The sequence below is a fragment of the Saimiri boliviensis genome, chromosome 14, assembly GCF_048565385.1.
Source record: "Saimiri boliviensis isolate mSaiBol1 chromosome 14, mSaiBol1.pri, whole genome shotgun sequence".
NCBI classification, from domain to species: domain Eukaryota; kingdom Metazoa; phylum Chordata; class Mammalia; order Primates; family Cebidae; genus Saimiri; species Saimiri boliviensis.
The window spans coordinates 13,428,916-13,441,334 of NC_133462.1; the positions used below are offsets into that span (position 1 = coordinate 13,428,916).

The window sequence follows — 12,419 nt, forward strand, 5'->3', positions numbered from 1 at the left end:
AACAAAAAAGATATAAAATTAAGCTTTATATTTAAGAAAACAAAGGGAAATTGAAACCAACAAGCAGAATGAAGGAAAAACAAGTGAGTTAATGTACCACTCTGGCATACTAAGTTAAAGGCACTTGGAAAACAGCAGGTGCAAAAATCACTGTGATGTTTGTATCAGTTCTTAAAAACAGAAAATAAATTTCCCATGTGAAAGACACCCTCTTGGATGGGTGCGGTGGCTCACACCTGTAATCCCAGTGCTTTTGGGAGGCCCAGGTGAGAGGATCACTTGAGGCTAAGAGCTCAAGACCAGCCTGGGCAACATGGCAAGGCCCCATCTCTTTAAAAAAAAAAAAAAAAAAAAAAAAAATGCCAGATGCTTACCTGTAGTCCCAGCTCTTTCAGGAGCTGAGGCAGGAGAATCACTTGACCACAGGAATTCAACACTGCAGTTTAGTGAGTTTTGATTGTGCCTTTTTCCCTTTATTTTCTTTCTTCTTTCAAGACAAGGCCTCACACAGTCTGTCTTGAAAGGATAAGAGAGAAAGGCCCTGTCTTGAAAGAAGAAGAAAGAAAAGAAAGTGAAAAGATAAGAAGGAAAGAAGGAAGGAGGGAGGGTGGGAAGGAAGGAAGGAAAATACCTTCCTTATACTGGAAAAAAGGAGCAACATGCTTTTCCTCAAAATGAGAAGTCAAGCCCAAAAGAATTTCATACAGACCACCTTAAAATAACATCTTTCAAGCCTCTCCACATGATTTAGTTGCTTCTTTTTTAAAAAACAATATTTTTTATTTTTAACTTATTTTTATTTTGTAGAGATGCAGTCTCACTGTGTTGCCCAGGATGTTCTCAAACTCCTGGCTTCAAGCTATCCTCCTGCCTCTGTCTCCCAAAGTGCTGGGATTACAAACATGAGCCACCAGGCCCAGCCTAATGGCTTCTTCATAACGTACTATTCTTTGTTCACTACAGTATATACATAACTGACTAGGAGTACAGGCATGAGCCTGCCTGGCCTGATACATATTTCAAAACTGATTTAATGGATAAAGCCTTCCAACAACAGTAACAACAACAACAAAAAACAATATTGAGATTACTTCATTGGATGTCCTGGTCCATTCAAACAAACAAACAAACAAAACAAACAAAAAAGAGATTACTTCATTGGTAGATTCTACTAAACATTTAAAGAGTAAATATGTGAATTGTAAATAAACCCAGAAACGAAAAGAGAAGAGACACCCACCCACCTCTGGCTTGTTTCAGGAGGCCAGCATTAATCTGATAATACCAAAACAAAGAAATTATATGGAAAGAAAACTGCAGATGAATATCCTTCATGAACTAGATGAAAAAATCCTGGATGCAGTAGTCCCTTGGTATTGGTGGGGAATTGGTTCAGGGACCCTTATGGATATCAAAATCCATGGATGCTCAAGTTCGTTAATATAAAATGGCCATAGAATTCTCATGTAACCTTTGCATGTCATCCTGTATACATCAAATTATTTCTATCCTTATACAATAAAAATGCCATGTAAATAGTTTTTATACTGTATTCGGTTTTTTATTTGTGGTGTTATTATTGTTGTATTGCTAAATTTTATTGGTTTTTTCCTGAATATTTTTGATCCCTGTTTCCTTCAGTCTGTGGATGCTTCTACAGTATCCACTGGCCAGCTAGATGACAGAGATTGAGGTGACCACAGGGCCTGGAGAGTGAGGGAAGAAATCCAGGGAAAAAGATGTCAAGCAAAGGGTTTTACCCCTTAGGCTACCTTAAACTCTGCCCAAATTTCAGACTGACTGACACCCAAAATATATAAAGATTTCTACAATACAATATTAAAGAGCCCAACATCTCAATTATAATGGGCAAAAATTGAACAGTTACAACGGAAGACATACAAATTGTTAATACAGCCCATGAAGAAGTGTGTTTGATATCATTGGTCATCAGGAAAAAGCAAATGAAAACTGCAGTGAGATACAACTACACAACCACCAGAATGGCAGATACTAAAAATACTGATAACAGGCTGGGCGCGGTGGCTCCTGTCTGTAATCCCAGGACTTTGGGAGGCTGAGATAGGCGATCACCCAAGGTCGGGAATTCGAGACCAGCCTAGCCAACATGGAGAAACCCTGTTTCTATTGAAAATACAAAAATTAGCCAGGCATGGTGGCAAGTTCCTGTAATCCCAGCTACTCAGGAGGCAGAGGCAGGAGAATCACTTGAACCCAGGAGGTGAAGGTTGCAGTGAGCCAAGATCATGGCACTGCACTCCAGCCTGGATGACAAGAGTGAAACTCTTATCTCAAAAAAAAAAAAAAAAAAAAAAAAAAAAAAATACTGAAAACAGTAAATGCTTATTAAGATTCACGACAATCAGAAATTGCATATATTTTGGGGGAGACAGTGTGAAATTAATCTGGGAAATGATCTGGTGGTTTCTTAAGTTAAATACACCAAAGAATTCTATTAATCTTTATTCCAGAGAAAAGAAAGCATATGCCTGTAAAAAGGCTTTTATAAGTATGCAGCAGGAGTTTTATTCCTAATAGTTAACAAAATTAAAATGTAAGCAAGTTTCCAAAAACACATATTCATGCATTAGAACATCACTCAGTAATAAAATGGATCAAATGACTGATGTGTGCATCAACATGGATGGATCCGAAAAACACTATACCCAAAGAATTGTAATGCAGAAGAGTACTTACCATATGGTTCCATATATTTAATCTTCGAAAATTATTTAAATTTATGGTGAAAAAATAGAACAGTGGTTGCCACCGGGGGAAGCGGTTAGAGACTGATGGGGAAGTGTCGTGGGGGAATTTAGGGGGTAATGTTAATGTTCTGATGAATAGATAAGTGATAAGTAAGATGGCTAGGTGAATGGCTAAGAAATAAATGTTGCTAATGTTAGAATCTAAGGTGAGAATATATGGGTGAATACTGTATAATTCTTCCAACTCTTCTTTATGTTAAAAAAAATTTCAGGACTAGGCACAGTGGCTCCAGCCTGTAAGGCCATCACTTTCGGTGACCAAGGTAGGAAGATCACTTGAGGCCAGGAGTTTGAGACCAGTCTGGGCAACATAGTGGGACCCCATCTTTGCAAAAAAAAAAAAAAGCCAGATGTGGTTGGGCACACCAATAGTCCCAGCTACTTTGGAGGCTGAGGTGGGAAGATTGCTTGAGCCCAGGTGGTCAAGGCTGCAGTGAACTGTGATCATGCCAGTACTCCAGCCAAGGTGACAAGGTGAGACCCTGTCTTGAAAAAAATTTTGTAGTAAAATATGGAGAAAAACATAGTTTTGAGTGAAAAATCTTAAGAGTTTTATAACACAAACTATATGTATGCATCCCAAATTCCACACATTTTGCCAAAAGGCCATACCAACAACAGGCACACATTAAAGAGATCAGCCTGGCTACTGATGCAGCAGGGGAGAAAATGAGAGTGGGTAGTGGAGGATACAATGGAATAAATAAATTATATTGTTTTTATTTTTTATTTTTAATATGTATGCCCTCAAATATTCTCATATTCAAATAAACGATATTTTTAGGTTGTCTTTTGATGCCTTGTGACATTTGAAAAATTTGCCCACCTTTCGTCTGCCAGATATTTGTTCCAAATCACTCATTTTATTATTACTAGAAGTGGAAGTACTCAAAGCATCATTCTCTCCCTTGTATTTTAAAATTTTCATTTTATCAAAAAACACCATCTATTATCAGATTGATCCTCTTTAATATGTAAACCATATGTATTTTCAAAACCATTTCCTAGGAAAGGAGTCGTTAAATAAATAGTCCCATCTCTTAATACTGTCTTTTAAGCCATTGAGCATTTTCACAGATTGGCCGTTATACCTTTTTATTTTCCTCTTCCTTTTCTGGATCGTGTCAACTCATTCACCATCTTCCCTGAATCATTCTGTCTTCCATAAGACAACTTAACAGTATTTATGATAACAAGAGCAGGGTGAAAATAGGTGATGTAATAGATTTTCCAAAGGAAGAAAAAAAAATGCAGGATGTTATAAGGGACTTATGCCTTCCCATAATAATAACATTTTGTCTGTACCAATACAGCCCTTCCATTTGCCTTATGAGTCGCATTTCATCATCAGTAGTTAAAGGAAACGTGGGAGCCATCTGCTTATGGCCTCATCAGCGGTTGCATCTGTTTTTTGTGGATTCTTGGCATCCACGTTCTTGTGGATCTTGCAACAAATACATTATGGTAGGTAGCAACAGCACTATCAGTTTCAGACACGTCCACACCGAAATGGAATAAAAAGGTAATCCAAGGCCGGGCGCGGTGGCTCAAGCCTGTAATCCCAGCACTTTGGGAGGCCGAGGCGGGTGGATCACGAGGTCAAGAGATCGAGACCATCCTGGTCAATATGGTGAAACCCCGTCTCTACTAAAAATACAAAAATTAGCTGGGCATGGTGGCGCGTGCCTGTAATCCCAGCTACTCAGGAGGCTGAGGCAGGAGAATTGCCTGAACTCGGGAGGCGGAGGTTGCGGTGAGCCGAGATCGCGCCATTGCACTCCAGCCTGGGTAACCAGAGCGAAACTCTGTCTCAAAAAAAAAAAAAAAAAAGTAATCCAGTCAAAGAAAGGTTGAGATTTCGTATTCCTTAAATTCAGTGTCCAGTATACATCAGCCCAATTTCCTTTCAGTACCTACATTTTTAGCGCACACATCATTTCCATTCTGTAATTTTTTTTTTTTTTTTTTTCGTATTGCAAGCTTCTCTGTTCTCTCCTTTATGGGGTATTTTCTTGGTTGGTTGGTTGGTTGATCGATAGGTAGGTAGGTAAGTAGAGTCCGCTTTGGTCGAGTTTATTTGGGTTTGTGTCGCGTTTAAGAAGAAGAAAAAAAAAAAAAAAAAACTCTAGGGGAAGGCAGTAAAGCTGGCCTAGAAGTATAAAATTAGACTAACGAAAAGAGAATGGTGTCTATGCAAATACTGACTGTCCACACGAGAAAGAGACGACTTAAGGGGAAGTGCTGCCCTGTAAGAATTCCGAGAATCGTCCAGAAGATCCACAGGGTCAGAGACACCCGCTCCAGGAAAGGCGCCTTTCACGCTCGGTCCGCTGGGGAAAATACAGAAATATATATACGTGCTCTGTCTTTGGAAGCATTTCGGTTCCAGGAAGGGGGAATTAAGGAATTCCTCTGGGACCGGCACAGGTGAAATACAATCCAGGCTCTTGCTTCCCAGTCAGGCAAAGAGGTGGAGAGTTGTCCTAGGAATTCTGGGAAGTGTAGTTTGGGAGCCTCGTGTAGTCGGGTAACTTCCGCTGTAGGAGGCTGAGGCTGTGTCTCTGATCCCATCGGGAATTCTGGGAAGCGTAGTCCGTGAGGTCTCTGTAGGCAGAGCCACTTCCGCCCCAGGTACGCTAGGCCGCGGCCTTCGTTCCTCCCAGAAAGGTGAGCCCTCCCCGCTCTGCGCCCCGCTCCTTCCGTCCGTACTGATGTTCGTTTTGCTGGGGCCGGTAGCAACCGGACGGTCACTCTCGGGGAGGAGAATCCACTTGGGGCAAAGGGCGGGATTTGCGTTTTCTTTGAATGAGCCTTCTCCAGTGTGGGGCGGCTGGCGCATCCCCACTTAGGGCCAGGGGTCCAGGGTCTTACATCGCAAGGACTGGGATTCTGTCCTTGGGTTCTGTCCTCCCCCAGACCTTTCCCCTGACCATCAGCCAGCTCTGCCACTTCCTAGCGGTATAAGAACAGGCGAGTGTCTTCATCTCTCTGCCTATGTTTCTTTTTCTTTAAAATGGTATTAGTATCTCTCTAATAGAGTTCTTTTCAGAGTTAAATAAAAAGACTTAGAACATAGCCTGAGAGTAGTAGAAGATGGGTCTCTTGTTGTTAGGACTTTTTCATTTTCTGAGACGCACTCGGTACCCTGAAAGCTTCTGTGAACCCAGGATGGGATCAGAGCTCCAGCTGCAGTATCCCTGGTCCTTCTCTGATCACTGAGAGATTTTTCTTTAGGAGAGGGTCACTCCTGGCTGTCTGGGGAGTCCACTGTAATTCACATGGGAGTTCTGATTTTTCCCAGCCTCCTTTCCTTCGTTAGCCTTGACTTCTTGAAAAAAGGCTGCAGGGAGAATGAGGGAATGACCCTTTGGCACCTGACAGCAGATTCTCACCTGAGTAGTGCTTATCTTCCTTTCTTTACAGGGGAGACGATATTTCCTTCATTCATTGGCAAATTCTGCTCAAAGATGCCCTGATATTTGTCGAATAAATGCAGGAACGGATGAGGGAGTACTTGTTCATGAGTAATAATGGTAGTATTTAAACATTTAGTGCTGATCGTTCTAAGAGTTTTATATGAATTAACACATTTAATCCTCACAAGAGCCCTATGAGGCTGGGTTGGGTTCTACCATTCCCATTTTAAAGATAAGCAAACAGACACAGAGCATAGGTTGTTTATCTTAGGTCACCCAGGTAGTAAGATCCTGAGCTGGGATTGTATTCAAATAGTTTCCATCCACTGCCTTAGTTCTTGATGTGTTTAGTATCAGCTTGAGAAGACATGTTTGGATTTTTCTAGAGGACCGTGAAAGTTAGGTTAATGAGCTTTGACTTTTTGATCAGTTTTTTAAGTCGTCTTAATTTTTTTGAAATATTTATAGTTCATATTCTGATTATAGAAATGATTGCATATTGTAAAAGATTAAGAAAGTATAAAAAGTATAAAAGAAAAATTTAATTATGCTAACCACAGGATATAACAATAACAATATTAGTATTTTAATCTTTTCCTATTCAGTGATCTTCTTCTTGGATTTTTACCCTTGTTTAACAAAATAGGCTTCATAGCTTTTAGTTTTCCCTTAAGTTTTTACTATGGAAATTTATAAGCATAGCCAAATGTAATATGACTAAAATAATTCTGTGGAAGCATCACCCAACTTCAACCTTTGTTAACATTTGCCACTCTTCTATCAATTCCCTGCCCCTATTTTTTTGTTTCAGTATTTTTTTTTTTTTTTTTTTTTGAGACGCAGTTTCGCTCTTGTTACCCAGGCTGGAGTGCAATGGCGCGATCTTGGCTCACCGCAACCTCTGCCTCCTGGGTTCAGGCAATTCTCCTGCCTCAGCCTCCTGAGTAGCTGGGATTACAGGCACATGTCACCATGCCCAGCTAATTTTTTGTATTTTTAGTAGAGACGGGGTTTCACCATGTTGACCAGGATGGTCTCGATCTCTCGACCTCGTGATCCACCCGCCTCGGCCTCCCAAAGTGCTGGGATTACAGGCTTGAGCCACCGCGCCCGGCCTGTTTCAGTATTTTAAAGGAAATCTCCAACATCAAGTCATTATAATATTGATTGATTGTCAAAATTGTCAAATATTGATGATCATAAATTGCTTATATGCAAGACTGTGAAAGGGAAATGCCAGCAGCTACTCTAAAGTTTTCATTTTTTTGCAGCTTAAACATGGTACTTACTGGCGGAAGCTAGGGGACACAAGAGAGTTGTACCCTGGAGAAAGATGGTGATGATTTTTGTTTTCCAGTATAGAGTTTGACTTTTTATTTCTCATTTCTCTTTATCTATATCCATATGCTGGAAGTTCTTCTATTTCTGGAACCATGTCATATTTTTCTCCATGTTCCCAGCACATTGTACAAGGTTGGTAAGGGTTTATGGTTAGAGTAGCTACTCAGCAGACAGCTGGCATCAAGGATTTGCAGTGGAGAATTGAAATTAGGTATCAAAATAGAATAGAAATAACCCCTGGAGATATTCATTAATTTCACTTAATATTGGTAGGTTATATAAACCACCAACAACTATTTCAGAGTATTGAAGAGTTGAAGAGCAATGATTGGTTATGTTTTGATCATCTAAAAAAAAATTCCTAAGAAACAAATTGTTAGAAATAACATTTATAGATCATGCCTTATAACTGAGGTCATATTTCCAATGATTTACATATATTAACATTTCTTCTAACAAACCTATTATTGCCCTCATTTTACAGACAAGGAAACAGATTTTTAAAAAATATTCCTGCAGTAAAATTGACTACTTTATTACTTTGGTGTAGAATTCTGTTACAACACAGGCATAGTTTGTATAATGAGTAACGTAGTCAGAAACAAACAGTTCCAGCACCTTAAACTCCCATTATCCCTTATAATTATCCCTCATCATACCTGTAACCACTGGCAACTATCGTAACCACTAAAACTCTATAGTTTTGTCTTTTTGAGAATGCCATATAAATTAACTGATGTTGTATGTAACATTTGAGATTGGATTCTTTGACGCAGCAAATTGCCTTTGACATTCATTCATCCACGTTGTTGTATGTATCAGTACTTCATTTCTGTTTACTTCTAGTTAACATTCCACTTTATGGATATACCACAGTTTATTCACCGATTGATAGACTTTTTCCCCCACTTTTTGGCATTTATAAATAGAGCTGCTATAAACATTCATGTACAGGTTTTTGTGCTTATTTCTTTTTTTTTTTTTTTTTGAGACGGAGTTTCGCTCTTGTAACCCAGGCTGGAGTGCAATGGCGCAATCTCAGCTCACCGCAACCTCCGCCTCCTGGGTTCAGGCAATTCTCCTGCCTCAGCCTCCTGAGTAGCTGGGATTACAGGCACGCGCCACCATGCCCAGCTAATTTTTTATATTTTTAGTAGAGACGGGGTTTCACCATGTTGACCAGGATGGTCTCGATCTCTTGACCTCGTGATCCACCCGCCTTGGCCTCCCAAAGTGCTGGGATTACAGGCTTGAGCCACCGCGCCCGGCTTGTGCTTATTTCTTTAAGGTACAAAGCCAGGAGTGGGGTTACTGGGTCATATGAGAACTTTATGTGTATAAGAAAATACCAAACTCTTCTTCAGAATATCTGTACCATTTTGCATTCCCATTAATAATGTAGAGAGTTCCAGTTTATTTACATCTTTATCAGCACTTCATATTTTCCTTACTTTTTAAATTTTAGCCATTCTAAGCATTGTGACTTTAATTTACATTTCCCTAATGGCTAATGGTGTTTAGCAGATATTTCTTTTCTTTTGTTTCTTTGCCATCCTTATATCTTCTTTGCTGAAGTATCTGTATGCATGCTTTGCCCAGTTTTAAATTGGGTTACATTTTCCCTATTGTTGATGTTTGAGAGCTATATATATATTCTGGATGTAAGTCCTTTGTTGGATGTGTGATTTGCAAATATTTCTTTTTTTTTTTTTTTTTTTTTGAGACAGAGTTTCGCCCTTGTTACCCAGGCTGGAGTGCAATGGCGCGATCTCGGCTCACCGCAACCTCCGCCTCCTGGGCTCAGGCAATTCTCCTGCCTCAGCCTCCTGAGTAGCTGGCATTACAGGCACGTGCCACCATGCCCAGCTAATTTTTTGCACTTTTAGTAGAGACGGGGTTTCACCATGTTGACCAGGATGGTCTCGATCTCTCGACCTCGTGATCCACCCGCCTCGGCCTCCCAGAGTGCTGGGATTACAGGCTTGAGCCACCGCGCCCGGCGATTTGCAAATATTTCTTCTCAACCTGTAGCTTGTCTTTTCATTCTTTTCATAGTCTTTTGTAGAGCAAAAGTTTCTAATTTTAATGAAGTCTGATTTATCAATGTTATCTTTTTTGGATTGTGCTTTTGATGTCATGTCTAAGAAGTCTGCCTAGCCCCAGGTCATAAAGATTGTCTCTTGTTCTAGAAGTTTTATGGTTTTAAACTTAAATCTGTGATCCATTTTGAGTTAACTTTTTAATAATATGTGATGGTTAAGTTGGGGTTCATTTCTTTAATACGAATGACCAACCATCCCAACACCACTTGTTTGGGTTTATTTATGTACCGTGTTCTGTTGAATAGAACTATGTCTATAGCTATTTGCCAGTACCAAGATATCATATTTACTGTAGCTTGATAGTAATAAGACTGGATATTTCGATTCCTCCAAATTCACTCTTTTTTTCAAAATTGTTTTTAGCTATTTTGGTTTCTTTGCCTTTCCATATGCATTTTAGAATCAGCTTATTTATATCTACCAAAAATTCAGCTGGGATTTTCATTGACATTGTGTTAAATCAGTAGATTTATCTTTATCACATTGAGTTTTCCAATTCATGAATATAACATGTCCCTTCATTTATATATTATTTAACTTCTTACATCAGTCTTTTATGATTTTCTACATACAGATCTATACATGTTTTGTTTAGCTATATGGCCAAGTATAATATATAATTTATTGTAGAGCCATTTTAAATCATGCTGTTTTAAAATTTTGGTTCCCAATTGTAAATTGTTATAGTGTATAGAAATATACCTGATTTTTGTGCATTGACCTCGTATTCTGTGACTTTTCTATATTCACTAGAAGCTTTTGTTTTTTGGTAGATTCCTTGGGATTTTCCATAGACACACATGTTGTATATTAATAGGGTAAGTTTTATTTTTACCTTCCTAATCTGTATGCTTTTTATTTCTTTTTCTTGCCTCACTTACACTGGCTGATTTTCAGTACAGTGTTGAATAGGTATGGCAAGGGTACACGTCTCTGCCTTGTTCCTGATCATAGGGGAAAGCATTTTTATAAGTTCCATTATATTTTTAGTTTGTGAAAGTTCTGTCATGAGTGGATATTGTATTTTATCAAAGGCTTTTTCCGCTTCACTTTTACTGGAGCTGGTAATTATTGTGCACTTGAAAGTTTGACAAGTACCTGTAAAACAGCCTCATTTAAGTTTTTAATATTTATTTTTTAACTTCTCTACTTACAGTAGAATTTATTCTTTTTGGTGTACATTTCTGAGTTTTGACAGCTGCATTGTCGTGTAGACTTCACCACCACAATCAAGATTCACAACAGTTCCATCACCCAGAAACATTCCCTTGTGGTACCTTTTTGTAGTTAAACTCTTCCCTGACTCTTAACCGCAGGAAGCCCCTGGTTTACTCTCCGACCCAATTGCCTTTATCATAATGTTGCATGAATGAAATCAATGCAGTATGTAGAATTTTGAGTGATTTTTTTCATTTCTCTCTTGATTTCTCTCATCAGTATTTTGTATCTTGTGTCTTTCCAGGAATTAAACCATTTCATCTATCACTTTGAATTCATTAATGTGAATTTATTTATGTTTCTAACATCTGTGAAGTCTGTAGTGATATCCCTTCTTTTATTCTTGATTTTGGTAATTTGTCTTTTCTCTTTTGTTCTTCATCAGGAGTTTAATTTTTATTAATGTTTGCAAAGAACCTCCTGTAGGTTTAGTTAATTTTGTTTAGGAGTGAGCAAACCTATTTTTTCAGGCCCAGATTGTAAATATTTCAGTTTTTCCAGTTAATCAGAATTATCAGGCCGGGCACAGTGGCTCACACCTGTAATCCCACCACTTTGGGAGGCCAAGGCAGGTGGATCATGAGGTCAAGAGATCGAAACCATCCTGGCCAACATGGTGAAACCCCCTCTCTACTGAAAAATACAAAAATTAGCCGGGCATGGTGGTGCCCCTCTGTAGTCCCAGCCACTCGGGAGGCTGAGGTAGGAGAATTGCTTGATCCCAGGAGGCAGAGGTTACAGTGAGCCAAGATGGCACCACTGTACTCTAGCCTGGCGCCTGGCAACAAAACAAACTGTCTCAAAAAAAAAAAAAAAAAAAAAAGATCAGTACTATCATTTAGGTATTTATATAATAAGAGAAAACCTTAATTGACAAAATTTAAGATATGATTGAGTACAACTTAATTGAAGTTCGAGGTTGCTATTTCCTATCATCAAAATTGACTGCAAATGTTCATCTGTTAATGCTGATTTGTAATGAGATTTTATGTATTTTATCTCTGAAAATGACTTTTTTAAACAAATAGGTCCTACCAAATACTGATACCAATCTACAAGCAAATGATTTTAATTGTACATATTAATGAGTTGAAAGATATGATAAGTTGAATAATGACTCCCCAAAATATCCACATCCTAAATTCCCAGAGCTTATGAATGTTACTTTACATGATATGAGAGATTTATAGGTGTGATTAACTTATTTTAAGATGTGTAAGTTATGCTGGATTATCTGTTTGGGCCCAGTGTAATTACAAGTCCTTATAAGAGAAAAGCTGAAGGATCAAAGTTAGAAGAAAGTGATATGATAACAAGCAGAAATTGGGCTGGGCACAGTGGCTCACACCTATAATCCCAGCACTTTGGGATGCCGAGGTGGGAGGATCACCTGAGGTTAGGAGTTCAAGACCAGCCTGACCAACATGGAGAAACCCCATCTCTACTAAAAATACAAAATTAGCCAGGCATGGTAGTGCATGCCTGTAATCCCAGCTACTCAGGAGGCTCAGGCAGGAGAATCGCTTGAACCCAGGAGGTGGAAGTTGCAGTGA

The 12,419-nt window shown here is 39.0% G+C and overlaps 1 protein-coding gene across 4 annotated transcripts in view; it reads left to right on the plus strand.

The window, feature by feature from the left end:
• Positions 1–5,400: 5,400 nt before the first annotated feature.
• Positions 5,401–12,419, plus strand: part of ZNF112 (zinc finger protein 112) — a 34,272-nt gene continuing 27,253 nt past the window's right edge. For 2 of the 4 annotated variants that reach the window (XM_003944535.3, XM_003944534.3), the window contains exon 1: positions 5,401–5,456. The gene's annotated coding sequence lies outside the window, so the exon portion shown is untranslated. Of the gene's footprint in view, positions 5,457–7,104; positions 10,467–12,419 lie in introns of those variants that run through there. The other 2 variants (XM_074386232.1, XM_074386233.1) reach the window with 2 other exon arrangements.